The sequence below is a fragment of the Falco punctatus genome (assembly GCF_963210335.1).
Source record: "Falco punctatus genome assembly, chromosome: 5".
Lineage (NCBI taxonomy): Eukaryota > Metazoa > Chordata > Aves > Falconiformes > Falconidae > Falco > Falco punctatus.
In genome coordinates this window covers 89,809,692-89,832,538 of record NC_137584.1, presented here as the reverse complement: position 1 = coordinate 89,832,538, position 22,847 = coordinate 89,809,692, and the positions used below count along the sequence as shown (strand labels likewise).

Below are 22,847 nucleotides of genomic sequence, written 5' to 3'. Positions count from 1 at the left end.
GGAGGGACACCCCGCGGGGCGGGAATTGTGCACTGGCCTGCCGCTGCGGCCAATCAGAATTGAGGCTTGGCTTGATGGGTGTCGAGGCGCGACCCAATCAGGATTGCGGGGGAAGGTGGAGGGAGGAGGGGGGGGGGGGGAAGAGGAGCCTGTTCCCGCCCTCTCGCCGGGAGCTGCTCACGCAGAGCGCGGAGGGCGGGGGAGGGAGCGAGCGTGACTGGAGCTGGAGGGCGGGCGGCCCGGGGGAGGGGAGCGGGCATCCAGCGGGCCCCGAGGGCGGCGGGCGGGGGCGTCGAGGCGGCACCGGTGTGGGCGCTCGGGCGGGAGTTACCTCAGCGAGCGGCGGAGGGGGGCCCTAGAGGCGGGAGTTACCTCAGTGAGGGGGCACCAAGGCGGGAGTTACCTCAGCGGGGGGGGGGGGGGAGGGTAGGACACTGAGCCGGGAGTTACCTCGTTGTGGGGGGGACGATACTGAGGTGGGAGTTACCTCTGAGGGGGAGACGCACTGAGGTGGGAGTTACCTCAGCGAGGGGGAGCAGCGAGCTGGCTGAGGCGGGAGTTACCTCAGCGCGGGGGGGGGAGGGCACGGCACTGAGGCGGGAGTTACCCCAGCGAGCTAGGCGGGGTCGGGCGGGGCGGAGGGAGTGGGCCCGGCGCCTCTGAGACCCCGGGGAGGGGAAGGACTCGCCCCGGGGTTGCCTGCGGAGCGTGGCCGGCGGCCGGGAGATGTCCGGGGCGGAGAGGGGTTCGCCCCGGGGCAGCGCGGCGCAGCCAAGGTCGTTTCCCGCGGGAGGAAGGAGAGCGGGGCTGAGGCCTGCTCCGGGGGAAACCGGGGCGGCCCCGCTGGCACCGGGCAGGGAAGGGCTGGCCGGCAGCCGGGTGGGAGGTGGAAAACCTGGTCTGTGAAAGCCTCGGCTTCCCTCGGCCCCAAAGGACCGCGGGGTTTGGAAGAGGGAAGTTGGGGTTTGCTCGTGTTTGACAGGTGTCACGGCTGAAGGGCTGAGTATTTCCAGCTCTCTCGTCCACCTTTTCCTGTTGGGTGGATTTTTTGAGGGTTTTTTTTGGTTTGGTTTTGGTTTGGTTTTTTGGGTGTTTCGGGTTTGTTTTTTTTTTTGTCTGATATTTTTAGAGAACAAAGCCCATCTCAAGTTCCAGTGTGATGTCAAAATTTGACCAGATGAATGAAAAAATAAAAGTAATAGTACTGACAGTTGCATTTCAAAGTGCAGTTTCTTTTGTGCTGCTGGGGGGGATTGACAAATAGGAGCAGTATCGGTGTAAAAAAGCAACACTGTTTTCACAAATGATTAGTATTGGAGGAATTTATTTTGGGTAGAGTGAGGAAGTACTGCCTGTAAAGAGTTTCCAACAAATACTGGAGCCCTACCAAAAATTTAATCCTGGTGAAGGAAATGAGATACTCAAATTGTGTGTCACCTCTTCATCTCTACATACAAACTGTTAAAATAAGACCTGGGGTTTTTTCAGTAAAAGCATAAAATAGCTGATAGACTTCTGTAAGATAATGAGATAATGCTATCAGAATAAGGGACTACATTGGCATTTTCCCAGGCTGCAAAAATACAGTTTTGTTTGCTTTAAAAACTTGTTCTTTGGACAGAGTGCTATAAATACAGGGTTGGGTTTTTTTTCTTTTTCTTATTTTGGCATCCACAGTAATGGAAGAGCTGAAAAACTATAACCTGCAATAATTTGTTCTTGGTTTTCACTTTAGAAATAATGGGACTAATTACAGTTTTTTCCTGCTTGCTTTTATCGAGATCCAGGGAGCTGGAGTGAAGATTTCACAGTTGCTCATTTGAAGCAGGAATGTTAAATCACACCAAAGAAATGGCCTTCAGAGTTGTCTCTTAGCATCTAAGGCATCATCCTGCCAGCTGTCCTATCATCCGCAGTGTCTTGCAAGAAATCCAGGATGAACGGTGCTCAGAGTGCTTTAGTGTGAAAGGGGAAGGACAAATAAGACCAGTAAGGCCATCATGTAATGAAAAATTAAAAAAAAAAGAGGGGGGGGGGAATGGTGCCATACAGACGTGCAGGATTTGAGTGGGATTTTTCTTTTTCTTTCATGAAAGAAAGAGAAGTGGGATCTTATGCCTTCCTGAGCATTTAGCACTGGCACAGAATGAGCTGTAAGAAATTAGCCTTCTTCATGCTGAGGGCCCAGGGAGTTTCTTACATGCAGAAGTCCTTGGGCAGTGGCACTGCTCTGCTCATCAGCTGCATGAAGCCATAAACCCTTCCATTCTAAGATATTATTGGGAAAATAATGTTTAATAACTACCACATCTTCCCTGTTTCTTCAGTCTGCTTTGAAAGCATCTGAAGGCTTCCCCACCCCGACTGGCGTGTTCATAAAACTTTGAGGATTTGTTGACTAATATTTCCTTTCGTGTTGGAATCTGCTGAGCTCTGCTATTGTAAATGCTCTTGCTTTAACTGCTCTTGGATTAGAATGAACTGAATCCACCCTATTGTTCTTCTGTTGCATTTTATTTTACACATACTGCATTTTGCTCTTCTCCTGAGTGATTGGCTGTTTGCATTAGAATTTATGAATATGAACATGCATTTTGTTTGTCACAGACCTGTTTCCACTGAAACCCAAGGCAGTTGCCTTGGCGTAAGGGATTCATCTCGGCTAATCATTGGGAATAACAAAGGATTTTTATAAGTGATCCCCATATTTGAATTGATGGCAAAAGCAGAGAATATGAGATCTGTTGTCTCTTTATTTTTCCTGCCGTAGTAAGAGGTTAAAATACTTGCAGGTTCTGTAACCATCAGCAGTGCTCGTGCACTGATTTGTGCTTAGCAACTTCTGAATGCTGCACAAAAGAGGGCTTTGCATCAGATTCTGTGCAATTTGGTGAATAAAATAAAGAAAAGAGTATTACCATTCAATGATAGAGAGAGAAATATATATACACACACACACATCCTCTTTAAAGACCTGAAAGGGGTGAGAATTTAAGGGTAGATGATTGTCCTTTCGTAGTTGTATCTTCTTTAACAGCAATATTCTAAGGGAATTGAGACAGAAATTGAGCTCGTGAATTTGGGCACGATTGCTTCTGGAGGGTTAAAGTCTACAAGCAATCATTCTGCTCTGCTGCTACAACCTACTACGGGGGCTTCGCATGCGTGCGCTTCCAGAGACAGCAACCAAGGTAATATTTCATATCATCACGGTGCTGCAGGTTTCCCAATATACAAGAGTTTTTCTTCAGGGCCAGTGCTGGCAAGGAAGCGATTAGATGGAGATCTTGGCTTTTACTTCTGAAATCTCAATTTCACAGTTAGAGAGAAAAGTTTGAAAACACAGCCTGCTGCCGAAGGTTTCAGTTTGAGGTGGTTTGTTTTTGGTTTTGTGAGTTTGGTTGTTTTAGAGCCAGTTGTCGAGGAGCATGTTTGCTTCAGCTGAACTGAGCCAAGCTACTCTTCAGTTAGGCTGGGTTTAGCAATCAGCGTTTCCTCAAACTGCTTCAGAACTGCTTACGACTAAACTAGTGCCGCTTAGACAAGGATGAGCTCAGTACGGATGCTTGTTGTCCCTGGCCTGGAAATTCAGTAGCTCCCCCTCTGTAATTTGTGTGGTGCAAAACTCTGGAAGCATCTTGTGTTTGGCTCTGGCTTTGCACGAAGGTTTCCACAGCTGCTGCTACAGAAGTCATTCGGGAGAAAGAACCAAACCACAAAACCCAAAGTAAAAGAAGCTCAGGCAATCAGGCCTGCTCAAGGTGTGCCTGTAGCCAGGTGAGGTCCCAGGAGCTTGATGCAGCTCTCCCATCCTTGTAAGTGGAGAGTAGTTCCCCTGAAGCCTATGAATTTGAGGTTTCAAAGCCCAAAAGAGGGGCCTGATCTCTCCCTGATTGCATCCAGGTGCATCTCAAGCAGAAATCTTTGATACCCGTGCAGGTGCCCTGGTGACGTAAACTTCACTTCGAGCTGCATCTTCCAGGGAGCGTCAGAAGGTATGTATCGTGTTCAAGGGAATGCTTGCTAAAAATACTTGTTCTTTTGAGCGTAATTGAGGTGATTTGGTAGATAGTTTCACGCAAAGACCTCTGAGCTTGTTGTTTGGGTTTTTTTCAGCACAATAGCTGTTTACAAAATAAAGTTGTTAGTTATCAAACTCAGGGAATACCTTTAAAAACCTGCAAATATTCACTTACATGTGAATGAAAGCAGTGAATTTCCTTCAGCTGTGTTTGCTTTTTGAAAACATTCCAGTCAATTAGATTAGTGGCTGGAAATGTTTATGGAAAGAATTTTAAGCCCATTTTAGAGGGTATTCATGGAAAGCAAAATTTTATAATTTTATCTCAAAAACACAGTCATCTTACTGAGTGTTAATTTATATTTGTCAACTCGGGAAATGCAAGCCAGTATTACATGTCTGATTTGTTCAGGTCATGTGTGTCTCCCGTTCGTCCAGTCTCCTCTCTTCCTGCCGTGCTGGTTCCTACTCCTCTGTTATGCCAGGGATGGAAAACGTAACATTTTATTTGTTCGCTTCACACCTCCTGCGTTTCCCTCTGAACAGAAGGCTCCTTTCTTGAGCAACAGTGAAAGTAAACCACTATCACAAAGCAAACTTGGGGCCCTGGAATATAAAACCACTCCCTGCAATATTTAAATTCCTTTGAAAACCATCCTCTGCCATATGTCTATAAACACTGTCCAGCTGCAATGAGCTTATAGATTCTTGGAGACCATCTGAATTTAGCAAAGAAATAACAATACTGTGTGCTGAGAGCGAGCCAATTGCCTTTTTAAGCATTTCATTTAGATCTTCAGATACTTTTTATTCTTTCTCTGTTGCCAATTGTTAGGTAAAATCAGGATCAAAGGTATACCAGTTTAATATACTTACTTTTCTTAAACGAGGTTCATCTTTCTAAATAGGTACATGAAAATTATCAGGTTTATTACAGGACATGCAGTATAATTGTGCAGTTTAAAAGACTGAAATTTAAATTTAATGTCATTACTAGCGTATCATAAGCAGGCTAATGTGCATGCTCCAGCAGTTTAGCATTACATTCCTAATCTCTTTGCTTCACAAATGACTGAGAGAAGATCCAGAGCTCCTGTTGCAAGAAAACAGACCCTCCTTTACCTAAAGGCAGAAAAATCTGTAATGGTTTTTATCCCTAAAGCGTGCCATTTACATGCGCGTTTGTAAACTGCTCCTACACCTTACACCATGCTGCTGCTGTTGGTTAACGCTTTGGGCGGTTCCGTGTCACTGTCCCCACACAGCATGGTCAAACACCAACTTTTCCTGTAATTTTAAAACTGAAATTACTTCAGTAATATCTTGTAAGTCCTTCTGCTCAAATAGCGTTATTGCCTGGTTTATGAACATTTTTGATCTAGTACATGGATGTGTAATGTGCAGAGTTGCTTGTATTATTCCATTACTAGAAACCATGTAACATTTATTATATTAAAATACACTCCTGAATGCTTCACTTTTAAGTCCAAAGTCCAAACCACAGTTTAAATATGTTCTTTTAATTTTTCCCCTACATTTATTCTAGAAACTAGCAGAACTTCTACATGGGCCTCTTAAATGCCTAATGGGTATTTATTTGCAAACTTCCCGCACCAAGCATGTCAGAAGCATTAAGGTTACCTGCAGCACCTCAGTATTGCCAGTTGTCATCTGGCTACAGCTCGTTCAGGGCAGAAGTCATATGGGTTTTCCTGCTTAGGGATGGAGTGGCAGAGACAAAAATACAATAAATAATAGCAATGAACCAAGCACAATTTCTCTGTCAGATGCCAAGTGTCAAGTACTTATAGCCAGGCTGCTTTCGTGTGGTCCATGAGAACAAGATTTAGCTGTAGGAAATATCCCATGAGAAAATTTCAAACACAACAGCTTGAGAAAATTAAGCTGCATGTGGACAAGCATGGTGAATTTAAGGGAAGGTTATATCCTGTGAGGTGTTTGTTGAACTCAAGTTGCAAGTTCCTCAAACAGGATTTTTATAGGAGATCTACCAGATATTTATTGTGAGTGGCAACCACCAATTCCTGACACGTTGGTGCTGGCAGAAAGTAGGGTATAAATGAAGGGAACAATTTTAGTCATATGGCAATCTGGCACAGCGCTTTTACATTTTAATTATGCTGCAGAAAGGTCAAGGCTGGATCTGTGCCGGCAGAGGGATAATTTGCTTTTATGGTTTACGAATGTACATCTCCAAAACTGAAGAACCAACAACTGGAAAATAAAATTTTCCTGTGTAGGCTGTTGGTTCTGATTTGCTTTTAAACCAGCCTTCCAGAGGCATTCTGAAATCTTACTGGCTTATCTCACATTGCCAGGGTGACCATGCAGTTCTCAAGGCAGGGCTGGAACATCTCCACGTTGAGAAGGATGCAGAATCCAAGTGTCTTGACTGTCAGTTGTGGCACAGCGTTTGGCGTGCTGAGGGTAATCCATGCGTGCAAGAGGCAATCCAAGGGGAATCTGTACGGGCTGATCTGCCTCTGAAAAAGGGTCTGTAGGCTTTCTGCTCTGCAGAGGAGGGAAGACGATGGTTGACGTGGCTTTTCGGTATCATACTGTGCACCCTCCAGCGTGGCCAGAGGAGAAGGGGTGCTTTCCATGCACCAGGACATTTCCCCTCAACTTTTTCTAACTGGTGGCCGCCTGCTCACCTTAGCAGGGGCAGCCAATGCAATTTTGTGAGACCTCTGAAGGAGTTGCACAGTGGTAATAAGATTATTTTTTAAATTTTTAAAATATAATTTTCTTTTTTAAATTATTTTAAAAAAATTAATATTTTATTTTACCCTGTTTTCAGGCCTGGTCCCACACAACCCGTAAGACCAGGTCATGATACAGCTCCCAGTAAGACAACTTTAGCAAGAGCCTCTCGCATATCAAGGTTTAAAAATCAGAAAGTTGCAAAGGGATGGGCTTGTCAAAGAGAAGGTGATGTGCTCTTGTTTTGAGGCCATATGTTAAGCACTATGCCCGAGTTCAAATATAGCTCTTGAATTACCTGTGTCCTTTTCCAATAAACTATTTCCTAAAGATAATAATAATAATGATAACAATAAAACACATAATACGTTAGCTTTGGGACTAGCTGTTTGCAGTTGGGTATGCGGTTTCTCTCCAGGGAGAAGGACCCAGGGCCCGTTATTTGTTTGCCAGCATCACTGCAAGGCTCAACCCCCTGGGGGGACGTGGCTGGGGTTGGTGCTGTACAGCCCTCCCCAGCAGCAGGAGACTTCCCCGGAGCCTGCAAGTCCCAAGAGATAAGCATGGAGCAGGGCACCATACAAAACCAGAGGGCTAAAGTGATTTACTTCAGGATAAGACTCACCTCTGCCAGAAGATCCCACACACACACCTTGATTGCTTTATCTCTGTGGTGCTGATGGAGCTGCAGGGGTGGAGTCTCAGGTAGAGCAATGGTTAATTCAGTAAGAGCAGAAGGAAAATGTCTTGCTACAATTTTAATTCCTACAGTTGTCCTGTCTTACCTCTGTTGTAAACCCGAGGGCCTGCGTGCAGGCGGGAGTGTTTCTGTTAGAAATGCTTCTGCAAATAAATATTCTGAAAATCAGCATTGTTTTGTTAAAAAAAGAATGGATGTGCACCTTCAGTGACCTCTATTTTTCACTCCACTGAAGTGATTATAAATGGCTTTACTTCTCCATCATGCCTCTGCTGCGGACACTATTCATTGTGTTTACCTCACTGTCCATACCCAGGTGTACTGAATGTTTTATTCACATTTCCAAATGCTGCCTTTCCCCCGAGCTGGGGCAGATTGCTCCTGCAGCAGTGATTCAGAACTTATTGCTGTGGTTATCCACGTCGCAGGAGCGCCCAGGATCGATGCATGGGTACCATTTCCATCTGCGGCTCGGCTTGTTCCCCACTGGCACGGAAATAGGGCAGGGGCTGGAGAGACGCGTGGGTGACCAGAGGGCTGGACCGGTGGGTCTGTCCCTCAGTGTCCCTCAGAGTTGTGCGTGGGAGCTGTAGCCTGGCCCCACAGTCAGGAGAGTGTCAGAATATGTCATGGGCCAAAATAAGGGTCAGGGACCGGCCTGGGTATTGGGAACAGACACGCAGGGAAGCACTTGGTGGGAACTGGGGAAGTGTGCCAAGCTCAATAGAGAGGTCTCCCCCTCTCTGGGCTTTATCCAGTCCTGCTGAGCAATAGCCAAGCCAATGCCAGGAACTGGAAAGTGAAACTGTGCAAAGACAGGGAAAAGAAGAAAAAAAAAAAGGAAAAAAAAAAAAAAGAAATCCAAGCTGAAAAGCTGGGAGGAAAGAACACCAGAGCAAAAAGCTGGTGTGCTGGAAATAATTTGTTCAGACTGAATCCGCTGGGTGATTTCAATAACGGAGGGGCAGCAACTTTGCTGCGCTTGGGAATGTCGTGCTTTTGGACCCACTGGTTTATTTACAGCATTTCTTTTGCTCCCCCTCCTGCACTGAGCTAAAGCCAGTGAGCGAGAGGGAAGGAGAAAAAGAGGCCGAGAGCCTTCTGCGGTCGGCGGGGGCCTATAAATAGCCGGTGAAGTCTTCTAATACCAATAGGGTGCGTCATTACGGCCCTCCCCGGCTCCGCTCGGCAGCAGCAGTGCCAGCAGGGGCGGGAGCTGCAGCAGCACCCAGAGCTGAGCAGCTGGGCTTGGCACCCACGGCGCTGGGAGAGGGGGGCCGGGAGGTGCAGAGGGGGTTGGCGCTCTGTGCTGCAGCTTGTCTCAGGGAAAAAGGAGGGGAGAAACGAGCCACGCGTCCTACGAGCCTCCACGCCTCGCCCGGGTGTTGCAAAGCTTATTCTAGGTTTTGCTCTTGTGGCTGCCCAGTTGGCACCGGTGAAATGCCTCTTACTGGAATAAATGGGCGTCTGAGGTCTGTGTCCCAGCCTGATGCGGATGTTGGGGGGATTTCTGAAGTCCTGCCGTGCTGTTCTCTCCCCCACCTCACTCCTCCTCACCCCATAGTGAGGGTCAGAGGAGGAAGAATAGGTGGTGGAGTAAGTTGGGCAAGACGGGCAGGATGGTTCAGTGCTACCAGCCAGCGACGTCTTATCATGGGGTTAAATGTTGCTCTCAAAGGTGACTAAAGGCAAAAGTCTGAGGGACACTAGAGGGGATTTCTAACGCAAATTCCCCACGCCTGTCACCACCCCCCTCACCGCTGTAGATAACCCTCTCATACATAAGGCTACTGCTCTGGCTGGTCTTTTTAGAACACTGCCGTCAAATCCAGATTTCAGGGCTGGGGTGCTGGAGGACCTGGTGCTTTCTTTTCTGAGCTCCAGCTATCGGCCCCATAGCAGCAAGCTGTGGTAAAGCACTTCTTGCAAAGAGCCTCTATCTAACGCAGTATAAAATGCTTGCATAAATAGGGGGAGGACTTTTGATACTAATTAAAATGAGACTTCAGTCATTTTCCCTTTTTTTGCAACACTGCAGTATTTCTTGAGCATCCTGACCTGCTTCCTATCAGTCGTTTCTCTTCCCCATCTGCTTTGTATTCCTTCATTGCTCCTTGGAAGGTTTTGCAAACTCAGATGCATCTTGATGTGTATTTGTAGGAGTGCAGTTAATGGGGATCTCCTTATTAGACACCGGTTTCAGTGAGTTATGATGCCACTAATAAAAGGGTGAGGACAGACTAACCAAATCTCACTGGTTTCAACCGTCCTCCAAAAGAAATTTTTCATTACGGAGCACTGTGGAAATTGCTCACATCAACCCGATGGAAAGAAGTGGAGTAACCCACAGGCAAATTCTTCCTGCCTGGGTCTGTTTGCTCAAAAATTGACCTGTTAAACCAGAAGATGCCAGGCTGACACAGACAGGTCTCTCTGCTGAGCCAATGCCATGAGATACACTCCTGTTCAAGGAAGCTGGTGATTTCTCCCAGATTTGGGGATCTCCGTGGGGTCCACCAGTGCCTCATCCATATCCAGCAGAGCAACCATCTCTGTGAAATCACACTGCACCCAGCAACTGGAGACCCCTCCAGGCATCCTAATTTCCTGCATTTCCAGATGTTGAAGCTCCGGGAGCGGCGTGGAGCTGGCTAAGGGCAGCCTCTGCAAGAAGAGGTGCAACTCTCTGTGGGTGTTTGAACACCCAGCAGGTTTGTCAGTACAAAACCCAGCACAGAGACAGGAGGGTGAGGGTGATGGTTAATCAGTTTGGGTATCAACGGAGGTGACTGGCATTTAAGGATCAGCCCGTGGTGGGCTCTGCTGTGTCAGCAGAGGCTGCAGTGCTTGTAGCAAGTGATAAAATGCCACTGAGAGAGAGTGGGACCGTCCCCACATAGGACCAACTCACTCCCAAGCTGTGTTTGACTCCAAGCATCACTCTTTTCTCAATGTCTGAAAAGTTTAAGCTTCAAAGCACTTGGGTTTGTGAGCATTTTGAAAGGATGGATGCAGAAAGAACTAGCAATCTTGCCTCCCCTCCAAAAAAACACCCTAAATCCCAGCAAATAAAATTATTGATGTGAAACTTCTGCCTAGGTTGACTTTTAAGAGGAGACAGTGGATTTGGGAATAATCAATAAATTATTATAATAATAATATTACATCATATAAAATATAATTCTTATAAATTGAGCTCTGAGTGTGAGAGCCAGGCTCACCCTCAGACACACTCTTCTGCATCCCTCTGCACCCAAGCCAAGCTCCACGCAGGTTGCTAGGGCCTGGGATGGAGCTGATTGTGCCCTGCCATGGATTCTCTGCACCAGGCACATCCCATTTGTGAGGATGTGATGTCTTGGGTGCCCATGTCCCACCAGCTGCCTGTGTTTTTCCATCATGCTGAAAATATCTCCATCAGCCTGATTCGGTCCCCAGCTCTGCTCTCAGCAAAACGCAACCAGGGCAAGAGCAGCCTCCTGAGGCAGACCCGTTCCCGTCCCGGGGAAACCTCAAACCCTGTTTCCCCATCTCACAGCAGCCTCCTCCACATCCTCCCAAGTAATTTTGGATATGTACATCTTTTCACAGGGAAAAACAAAACGTGATGTAAAAGAGGTTCAAAACATCTTTTTTTCTCAATAGTGAGGTCCACACTGGCAACAGGCTTGATATGAGCTGGGATCTACTTTCCTGAACTGAAATCATGAGGATTACTCACATGTTTAAAAATAAGCCCACGCTGAAATTCCCTCGTTGGATTAAAACCTAAACACTGCAATTGTCACTTTTCCCACCAGAGGAAAGTGCCAGTGGCTTAACTAAATATACCATGCACATCGCTGCCTGCCATTTCCAGATTGTTTCTCTTTCCCCCTTTACTGGAACTCTTCCATGTTTCTGTAAGTTTATTTTACTTTTTGGTTGGTTTCCTTTTTTTTTCACCAATTCATCACCTTTCCTGCAATGTCCCTTTCCATGAGCCATCTATGATCTCTCATCCTGCCTTTTCCATTTCTTCCCCAGCCTTCTCTGCCTGTTTGCCACCCATTGCTTCAAACATGGGGGAAACTACCCAAACTGTGAATTTCTGTAAGCGGTAGAAGAAATAAAGTCAAATTCATCCTGGATTTCTGTCTCTTCCATGCAAGAGCTGATAGAAGTTTTTCCAGGGTTGGGGCAACTTGCTGGTAGGGATGCTCTGGTGTCTAAGAAGAGTTGTGCTGACACAAAGCTATTTCCAGGTGGTACGTGGTCTTCAGGATGACTCTGATGAAAAAAGTGGACTCATGGTTTTGTCACACGTGAAGAAGAAACTGCAAGCAAGAATGAGGAAAAGTTAAGAACTTCATGCAAGTCCAATGTTTTATTCTGTGCTTATTTTGCTTTGAAACAGAAAACATTCATGAACAGGTTTTTAAGCATGTTGGTTTCTGTTTATTCACCTGCTTTGGCCTCTCTCTCCCTCTGCAGTTTTCCTTGCTGAAAAAGAAAAGATGCTAAATAAATTAAAAAAAAAAAAAAAAAGGAAGGAAAACTGATTACTTGTGAGAAAAAGCTTCACAGAAAACCAGAATACTTCCATTAAACTGAAAGCATAGCATGGACCAGCACCCCTGCTTGCAGTGTAGTGCTGACACTGCTTGTGGGTGGTTTCCAGGCACAAGCTGAATGCTGGCACGGTGAGATCTGCCTGTAGGCTGGCTCAGGGACTTGGGTGGACTCAACCTCTTAGCTCCGACCCTCGCCATCCATGGGAAATGCTCAGTCAGGAGCACCACTGATGGCAGCTTTCGCCCGGGTGGCCAGCCAGCCCCCTGCTTGCTAGTCTGATTTCCAGGGGCTTGGGGAGCTCATGGGCTGCCTGCGTCTTGGGGAGGTCCCTCGAATGGTGCTCCACCAGTTGAGCCAAGGCTGCCCATGCAGCCCACGTGCCTGCAGCTGCTGCTCAGCACTTGCTTAGGCTGTGATTGCGCTAAAAATGCAGCAATAGAAACATGTGGTGTTTTGCTGGTCACCTAAACCAGCGCCCAGCTGTATTGCGAGCCATTCCCAATGCAGGCAATACCGTGAATCTGTGGGGCTCCCCGAGGAGACAGGGAAATGTTGGCTCATTAGCTTTTCCCTCAGTGGAGGTCTTCTACCCAAAACCTTGGGGAAAAGCTTTTTTTTGTGCATTCATCTCATATATTGCTCAATAAGAGAGCCAGGGAGCAGCCTTCAGCCCCAAGGGCAAATGCCAGGTTGGCCGTGTGTTCCCGGTGCAGCACCCCATATAGTGCAAAGCCATTCTTACTGTTTTTCATGTGTGTGTTTGGGTTTTTCCCCCCAGTATTTAAAATAGCGTCAGGTCTCTGTTGCAGCCTGCCAACAAGAGGTTTTCATGGCGTGAGCAGGAAGGGGGTTCTGAATGCCCCAGGGGGTGGCATGAAGGTGTTCAGGTGGAAAAACCTCAGTGGGATAATGTGGGAAGATGGGGGCCAGCGGTGCTGGAGTTCAGCCAGAGTCTGTCCCAGGAGAGCATCTACAGCATTTGAGCCAGGGAACCGGCTAACAGCCAGGCAGTTCTGCCAGGCCCACATCCCACCCAGCGGCATAGACACAGCCTTTGGGTCCCTTCTCCATCTGCTGAATTTGGTTTCTGCAGGGGATACAGGACTGAACGGGGAGTGAGGGGAATGTGTCAGGAGAGAGACACACACTTGAGGACTGAGCAAGTGCCTTTCTGTAGGAAAACTTTCTAAAAAGTTCAACTGGACAAAAGAAGAAAGTGAGAGGATACTTTTATGGCTGACCCCAAAGGTGCCTCACAGTGTTTCAGCCAAGTTTGCCACCTTATTTCACAAGGCTTATCCTTCCTTAGCATGCTCACCCACTCCCATCTCTAAAGTAACCCCGTAGCGGTACTAAAAATAACCCCTGTGAACTTACTTGCTGATACTGGCGGCTCATCACTAGCAGTTAGGCTTCTTCTCAACTGCCATTAATTGCTCCTGCAGCCTGTCCCTCTCCACCAGCAGGATTTCAGCCCGGGATGGAGCAGGGGCAGCCCAGTGCTCACACACCAGTCAAACATACCTGATTATACAGGCACTGCATCCACCCTGCACCCCGAAGGGTTGATTTTACCCGTGTTAGGTCATAATGTTAATTCCAAGACATTTCCCCTCTGTTACTATTTATTTTTGCTGAAACCAAGAGGTCACAGCTGTGCCTGGCGGTTCCTGGAGAATCTGCACTCTCAGCCCCCCAAAATTAGCTTTCTACAAAGCAAGGAGGTCTTTCTATTAAAACCTCTCAATATTTTGGTAGCTTTAGGAAGCACCTATGAATTTTGATGAGTCTGCTGATGGGATAGACACCTCTCGTTAGCTGCCGAGAGCCAGCTAATGAAACGAGGTGACGTTTCATTCTTCTTTTCTGACCATCTCTTTCCACAGCCTGCTGGCAAGGGCTTCATTTTTCTGTCATCACAGCCCGATCGGCCACTGAGACACGGTAACGACAACTGTGATTTAATCACTTCTCCAGTTCTGTGGTATCAGCTCCATTAGACGCCCAGAGTTTAATGGCATGTGGGGTATTTACCCATGTGCAAGGAGGACGTAAAATGCTTTTGAAGCGTGATTACCTCTGTGGGCTTCTTGCCTGGGTGAAAATCCACCAGCTATGGTCTCAGATAGGAAAAGTTAAGACACATAATGCAGTGTAAGCTATCCCCGTCTGTATTTACAATAAATAACCCTCTTTTGCCAGGAGGAAATAATTTTCCATCTCTGAGCTGCTTTTTTTTTTTTTTTTCTCCTGGCCTTCCTAGCCACTGCATTGATCAGCATCTCAAAGAGGTCTTAATTTGAGTAGTTTCCTAATGCACAATGTGTGCAAAATTATGCTTTTTTCAAGAATTTGCTGGTACAAAAGAAATGTATTTCACAATGAGGAGAACAATTGCCATTATAAATATCAAAGCATGATGATATCCACTTTGTAGTTACATTCCAAAGGACACTTTTCATTCAAATTCCCTCTTTTCAGGAGCTTCCCATTCTGAAATTTCTCACTGTTGTTGTGCAGCCCAAAGGGGATTTTGTGTGTGTATGCGCGCATGGAAAGTTTGGCATAATTCACTCAGGATATTGTAGTAATGGGGTTATTCTAAGCATGAAACAAGATAATTTTCACGCCTTTTGGAAGCTGTTCTCCTGTTTGCCTAATTTCGAATAGTTTCCTTTTTGATGGGTTACTCCTGTATGTTGTGGCTGATGTGACGCCACATGTCCCAGACACCAGGACAGCACATCGACCAGCTGGGACTGATCCTGACAGGGGCACCTGCCTCTTCTCCGTCACCTGGGATAATTCCCATCGGTGTGAGCAGGAGCCATGGATGGGGCCGAGGGGAAACCACAGCCTCCGGTCTCCTCACTCGCTTCTCCCCGCGAGCCCATTCCATTGCTTGGAGGTCTGATGGTACCCCCCAAAATAGGGATATCCTGCAAATCTGTGAGGTGCTGGAAGTAGTTTTTCCCAGCTTGCTCCCTCACTGGGCTGGGCGAGCTGTGATTTTAGGGAATGCACTCAGATCCTCATCTCCTCGCCAAAAAGAGGAGGCAAGCAGCCAGTGTCTGCTCTTACACGGGACACATCCTTCACTCCATCCCAACCCCCCTCACGTTAGCCCCCGTTAACCACTGGTTAGATGCTTCGAGTGTATTTAGGGGCCTGGAAGTGCAAATAGATGCCTAAAATCCCACTGACAGCACAGGGAGTTAGGTGCTGAACTGGCTTAGATGCTTTTAGACCTTCCCATCCTACAGCCAGTTTCTGCTGAGCTCCTTGCTCTGTCTTTAGGGATGAAATAGCCTTGGGAATCTGACCCGTGAGCATGCACACCATGCATATGTGTTTTGCTGCATTAGAGCCCGGGGGTGTAAGCCTTTGAAATGCTTTCCCTCAATTTGCAAATACAATGATTAACAACAGATTTTTGCCATATCCCAGTCCTTCTCACTATTATCCTGAAAATATAATAGCAGTATGCATGATTCTGATGACGACAATGATTTATAACACCTATAAACACTGCTACTGGTGCAGCTAAACCCTGCATCCCCCCGCCGGCCCAGTACATACGACGCTGTTATTATGGATATATAAAATGCACGTGGCAAGCGAGACTCAGAGATTTCGGGACTCCAGACCCCCCATACTCCAGCGTGACGGTGCTGCCCATTGTGCCAGGCGGAGGAGGGACGAAGGCTTGCCAACGGCGTCTTTATATCATCTTGGGGCTGCCCCTGTGCAGCAGCTGGCAGGGGACCAGCGTGGCTCCTGGCATCCTTTCTTGCTGTCTCAGGAGACTGTGATTTACGCCTGGCTCTCGTGGCCCTGCAAGGGCTGTCCCAGCCAGGGCACCGGGTGCTTGCCTTATCTCCTGGCCATCTCCCATGGTTTCCATCCCAAGCCTGGTTTTGAGCAGAGAAGCAAGGAGCGCTACGCTTACGCTTGGCATATCCTGAGATCCTAGCAGTATAGGAGGCTATAATCTTTATGGCAGAAAAAATATTTGTTTGAAACATGAATGAATCAATAAAACTGCTTTTTGGTGGTGGAATTTAGCATGTATTTCCCTGGCACGTGAATAGGGAGCATTCCCAGCCCCCGAAGCTTACAAAATAAAATAAAATACCACTGAAAATTTAACACAAAACGGTGAAATGACAACCAGAAGAAAGGCTTTTGTTTTCCCTCTCCTTTTCTCTTGAACCGAACAGTACCTAACTGTTTAACTTGTGGCTGAGGATTATTTATGTAGGGCTCTTGTGTAGGTAAAGCGCCACGTCCTTGGCCCTCTGCCCACGTAGCACAGCGCAGGATCTCTCATTACAAATTGCAGCTGTATAACATAGCAGGAAACGTGGGGCTTTAAGTTATTCCACTGGAAAGATTAATTATTTGGAAAATAGTTATGCAGCAGCTTTGTGTATTTTTGGAGCAAAGGTGACCAGCACCATCTTAAATTTAAAGAAAGAAAGTCACTGGGAAGGAAGAAAAAGAGGTGCTTTAGAGAGTGGAACTGTTGTGGGACAGTTTTATTATGTTTTTTTAAGTAATGTTTGAATCGCTTGCTGTTGCGGGAGGAGCAAAGCTGAGCTCCACAAAGGGCAGCCCTGGCAGGGTGAGGGTGGTGGAGGAACGGGAGCTCCTGGATTCAACTGGACCTTGACCCTTCCCATTCAAAATCCCATCCACCTGCTGGAGGGGGAGATGCGGGACTCCTGGCGATGCAGGAGGCAGATGAGAAGTGAGATTGGAGGCACAGGCTCCGTGCGGTGGGTCGTGGTCTCCTCAGTATGCCATGGGCAGCTCACAGGGAGACATCACATGCTGGGAAGCCTCTTCCCTCCAGGTAAAACACTCTTGGAAAGGGAAACATGGTGTCTGGAGGGGATCTTCTCCTACGGGACAGAGGGTGGGGTGACAAGTGATGCCTCCTGTTCAAGTCAGTCCGTTCAGCCTTGTCCACGTAGCCGTGAGCTTCCTTATATAGCTGAGTTCATGGGATTTTAATTTGCTTCTCTGCATGCGAGCGGTCACCCCAATTAAAGGAAACCACTAAAACAGCAAACTGGCTGCTGCCGTGCATAGGCATGGGTGCCGGCCAAGTTCTCCCATCGCCTCTGCGGACGCTTCCCAGTGACTTTAGAGAGGTCTGTGGCCAAAGAGAAATGTCTCACTGATTAGGATTCCTCTTAGCATCCAAATGTGCTTAAATACTGGAGCTCTCCGGAGGGATGTGGTTTGGATAAAGAAGTGGTAGCTATTTTTAGGCAGCACAATACACCTCTTAGTGAAGTTTTTCCATTCAGACGCTTAACCCGCAGCCATTTCACGAGAGCAGCTATCCCACACCTAGCTTTGCGCTGACCTGCTCTCCCGGGGCTGTTGCCCACAGCTGTGATAGGGACCTGGTGGGCCCTCTCTGTTTGCTCAGCTAGAGCTGCCGAAAGGACAGCTGCAAGGGAGAAACCCTCCTGCACGAGCATCTTGGTGGATCTGGGGAGGAAACCTAGTGAAGACTGTGACTTCTGGCCTGGCAGTTGTGCTTCTGGGCTCCTCTTCTCCCCTTCAGGCGGGAGGAACAGGCAGGAGGTGCCCCAGGAGCAACAAGATGTGGATCCCAAGCCACATCCAGTATCCCTACTCCATCAACACGCAGGGGAAGCTTGTTTTCAAAGCAGCCTGGTTTTCCTGATCCGTACTGGGAAAAGGATGATTAATAATAGATTAATAATAGCAACAGGCTGTGTTCAAAGTGTAAATGTCTCATAATTGATGCAGGACAGTCCATTATTTTTCATTTTCATGTTCCAGGTCCTAGCAAAGAACAACATCAGATTAAGGAGGGGCATAAAGAAGGTTTCTTATAAAATCAAGAATGCCTCCTACATAAGTAGCAAAATGAACAGAGCGCACAGTCTCTTAACTTTCCAAGTTTTTTATTTCTGCCTCATTCACTGCTACTTCAGACTAAGCAAAACTCCATGTTTGTCTAATATAAAAAAACTATTTTTGCAAAACTCTTCAAGCCACAGCAGTTCAGCTCTACCACAGTAATTCACCACTCCACTATAGCAAATGTTAATATATGAAAAAGCCTGCTAGGTATTAAAAGAAAAAAAAAAAGAAGAGGAGAAGATTATTTAATTTAATACCTCTACATTTCAGTGTGTTTGATAGAAGACAGAAGGCATATTTTTCATCAGCCAAAAAGTAACATTAGTATAAGGCGACTTTCTTCACTGCGTTGCACCTCATGTGGCTGTTGGCTCTTTTAAACTCCTCCTGCATCCCCAAAGCAGATATCCACAAAATCTTTCTCACTTGAGACCTGGAGAGTCCCACCCTGTCCATAGCCCAGATCTCAGCCCAGATACCTGTGTGATGCCTGGCTGAGGTCTGGACAAAGCATCTTTGGTATCATCAGAGCATAAGTGAATTACAAGTTAGCTAATGGCATATCGCTAAGCTGTCCAAGATGGGACCGTGATGACCATCTTGGCATCTAGGAAGCCTCACCTAGACTCAGTCAAAAGAGAAACCCTATAGAAAACAATCCCCCATAGCTATAACTCCGGCTGGGAGAAATGTCTCTTGCGTCTTCTGGGCCATTGACTACAAGGGCCACCCAGGATGACAAAACTCTTTATTTAGGCTGTTCAGAGAACTGCTTGAAGATGGGTGAGACAAACAAGGCAAAAGTGAGGTGCGGGGGGGAAAGGTCGGCAAATCTTGGTGTAGCACTTAACAAACTTTTTACAAAGAAAGACCAGGCCATGTAAGCAGCAGAAGGGTGGTTAGGTTAGAGGATAGCAAAAAAGTTCACCTGAGAAACAAGGATGGCCCAGATAAGCTGAGAAGCTTTCAAGACACCAAGTCCTTCGGGCAAGGCAACAAATCCTCTACATTCAAAAGTCACCTGAAGACAGAAGGTGCCTGGAAGAGCAAGATTTTACTGCCAACTCATGTACAACCGAAAGCAAGACCAGAGAGGCTGGTCAGCATGATGGTCTTTTGAGTTTGCCGAAGAGCCAAGTGTTCCTTGCCATGGGGAAATTACCTTCTGCACCTTGGCATCTGGTTCCTATAGCTGCCAGTAAAAGAGCAGGACAGGCGCATTGTGCAGAGAGGCAGGTGGCTTTTCCAAATAATTACCGAGAAGTATTATGACAATTTTTGGCTGAAGTGATACAGATAAACTCCGCGAACAAGCTCTGTGAACCCATCTCGGGGTATCGCCAAAATTAGCATTTATCTCTTGATATTTCAGGGTGCTGGGGTAGAGGATTTCAAGAATGAAGGATGATTTGGCAATAAAGCCCTAATTCCTGGTACTGTGTGCGTCGATGAGCAGGTCCTTCAGTGAGCAGCCAGGCAGGGAAGCAATGAGTTATCGTGTGCCCACTTGCCCCAGCTTGTACTCCAAGGGGCGAACACCGAGCCCTAGCTAAACTTCCTGCTGTGTTGGCCATTTGGAAAACTAATCTAAGAGCAAGCAAAGGTCTTGAAAAATAAGACAGAGAAATAGGAATTCTCTTCGTATTCCATTCAAGGAAGGAAAAAAAACGCTTTAGAGGCTTTTGCAAACCTGGCATCTCCATTATCTGCTGGGGCCAGGCCATTGCCTTCAGAAAGCTCTGTGAGGTCCTTCCCTCACAGAGGGCATTTTCTGGGGGAGAAAAGCAGGTGAGCACAGGAACAACAGCTCCAGCACCAAATCCCCTGCCCATGGGAAAGGGTTATCTATTGCAGATCCTCACAGGGCAAGAGTTACACCAGCCTCCATGCTCCCTGTCCTGGTTGGAGGACCGCCAGCCAGTCCCTCCTACATTTCCCTGGCTGCCACTCCACCACCATCCCACTTTGGCCCTTGCCAATCTCCATGAGGCTAAAAAAAGGTAATGGGAAGGTCTTGAGAAGTCTGGAAAAATCGGGAATGCTTTCTAAAACCCTGGCTCCTGTCATATCCATCTTCTCAGAGCGCACATTAGCCGGTTTCTTCTAAATTAAAAGCTGTGATAAACTCAGCTGCTCTCGGCTCCGTCACCATCTTGTCCTTTGGAGTTAATTTGATGAGATGAAAGGGACTATTCCCACCTCCTAGATAACTACTGGCCCCAGTTGCCTGCCTGCTGGGGCAGACCTCTGCATCCCACTGGAACAGATCATGGGTGGTTCTGATTTTCCCAGAGCTGCCAGTGGAGCAGAGCATCCTCGGGATGCAGCTTGGACCATGCATGGTGGACCTGCTCACGGGCCGAGTGCCATAATCATGGTGGAGCCTGGCAGACACCTGCACCACCAACACTAGCAATTGAGTGTAATTATCTATGGCAGGGTGTGTGTGTGTGTTATATAGGAGCCCTGCCGTGAGTGCTGATGTTAGAAGTAAACACGAAACTGAGTAGAGAAATAAAAGTCAGCTCTCTCTGAATTTGTATTTTTATTTTTTCTTTACAGACCTGCTTGCTGTTATGGAGCTGAGCCTTAGGGTTGGTTTGTTTTTTTTTACAGGGACTCTGTTCAGGTGGATGAGGGACATCCTAACTCCCCACCAAATGCCATAGAGGGATGAGGATCTGGCCACATCCTCTGTGCAGAATTATCCCAGCAAATCCTACACATGAGGGGATTGGTGAGACTTCGCCACCAGGAGTGAGTAATCTCACGAGCTCTCAACGTGGTGGAAAACAGGATGATGAAGGCAAGGCAGGCATCCAAAGGGTAGGTGAACACAGACCCTGCAATCTAGGAGCTCCCGATGTTATGGTTTATATGTGTTTTCGGGTTACCTTGAGCTGGAAGGAGCAGGAAAGGTGAAACAATGACCCAGATAACATTCCCGGGCAAAACAAAGGAGAAGATGTTTATTGGGGAGTAGCTCCTGGCCGGCTCCAGCCAGACTGCAGAGAGTTTACTCTTCTCAAGGCTAAATCCGAGATCAAAAGGAAGATCTCAAACATCAGAGGACCTCAGGGCCCAGCCAAGGCTTGAGGAGGAGGGGGGTGGAGAGGATACGGAGCTGTGCCCACTGCCGGCAGCGGGGGAGAGTGGTCACGTCTTTATAATAAATAAAAATGACTTTACTTGGATGAGGCTGGTTTGATGTTGATCAACCAGCTGGCTGGGCTTGCATGCCTGCAGACCCAAGGGGCCACCATGCACAAAATTCCCGACAGATGTGCTGTGGCCACCTGGGAGGGCTGTCCCTCTGCCTTGGGGGACCACTGAACCACCTCACTTTGGCTTTTGCCAGCATGCAACACCTCAAAAAGATGCTAATGTTTCCCTGCCCTAAAAAAGAACCACCTGGAAAAAAAGAAAAAAAAGAAAAAAAAAGCATTGCAAGGAAAAAACCAACTTTGCAAAACACCTTCCTTTGGGCTAAGGACTGTTGGGTGGTATCAGGCAAAATTTTCAGAAGTGGCTTATAATTATAAAACAAGAAGCCATGGACTTTGCACCAAAGGACTCCTGAAGCTACTGGGGAGATGAACTTGAATCTGGCCCAATGGGAACTGAAGGGGATAGTACATTATATCCCCTCAGTTTTAAATTACAGATGTCTAAGGACAGCGGGGTTTTTACATGTCAAACAGAGTATTTGGTAAGAGACTTTGAGGTGGGAATGCCAGCTCTTTATTTTTCTGAGCATCCCAGAAATGTATCAAGGCCGTAGGGAATGTTAATATATTTTATTGGACAAGCCACTAGAGCTGGAAACAGCTTGTCAGCTGTTGGGCATGCGAACGCTTCCAGAATAAAAGCAAAAAAACCCCAAACTTAAAAGCTTTTAAAAAAGTGCCCAGAAATACTTCACTCGTGCCAACAACACCTTAAATAAACCATGAAAAGTAGCCAGACAAAAACTAGAAATATCCCCAGAAATCAAAGAAGTTCTGTGAGTGTGGATCAGCTCTGGGCAAATTACAGCTGGTTAGCTTGAAAGGCAAAATTTTTCCCTATGAAATTTTCCTAGAGAGTGTACTCAGTCCTTCTTTCTTTTCTATCAAAACTTGAAAATTTAATCAAAAGATTGATTGAAAACCAGCCAGGCTTGACACAGATGGAACGCTGGCCTAAGCAGTTTTTCTGTGATTAAAAATTCTAATTTTTTTGTAAAAACAGTGCTATAGGAAATCCCTGTGGATTGGCAGGGTATTCTTGTGGTTGCTGGGAGAGCCTGAGCAACCCAGGCATCTTGAATGAACAAGACCTGATGGCAGGAGAAATATTATTATTATGAATGAAGCAGAAGTGGAGCAGTCCGGCTCTGGCGCCCCGTCCCATTTGGTGAGCGATGCTATTCCGTGTCCAGGACCAGACAGCTTGTGAGTCTGAAGCTCTCCCAGTCACTGGGGCAGTTCACAATTTGGATTCCTAAGAAATTAGGTTGAAACGACAAGATAAAAGTCAAGGTAAATGAGAGTATTTCTCATTCTCTGGATTCTTTTGTGCCTCTTGCTTTCTTGCTTCCCTTGTTTTATGAGTTATAAGGAAGATTAGATGCTTTGCCATGAACCTGTACGTCTGAAGAGTTATTTAATTACATATCACCCAGGCACTTGCTACCTGCTTTGCCCATCTAGAAGGCATTAAAAAAATAATTTAAATATTGTTTTGACGTTACTTGTTCATATTCAAAATGTGTCGTGTTGGGTCAAGCTGTGGAGTTCGGCCTTGCATCCTCTCTCCCTCCGAGCGCTACTCCATCTGAAGAAAGGGAGAATGTTACAAGCAGAGTCCACAGGGCTTGTTTCTTCTATTGCTATGCAAAAGGCACTTCAAGCGGGGTTGACATCAAAGCGCTACCGTAAGCACCAAGCTTAATAAGCGCCAAGG

General features: G+C 46.8%; 1 long non-coding RNA gene across 2 annotated transcripts; it reads left to right on the top strand.

Moving 5' to 3' along the window:
* Positions 1–324: 324 nt before the first annotated feature.
* LOC308064054 lies at positions 325–22,612 on the top strand. 2 transcript variants are annotated; one of them, XR_013928181.1, is made up of 3 exons: positions 327–510; positions 553–3,995; positions 4,434–22,612. It is a non-coding gene; the product is annotated as an uncharacterized lncRNA (long non-coding RNA). The 2 variants fall into 2 exon arrangements; XR_013928180.1 differs by having other exon boundaries at positions 325–510; positions 553–22,612.
* Positions 22,613–22,847: the final 235 nt, after the last annotated feature.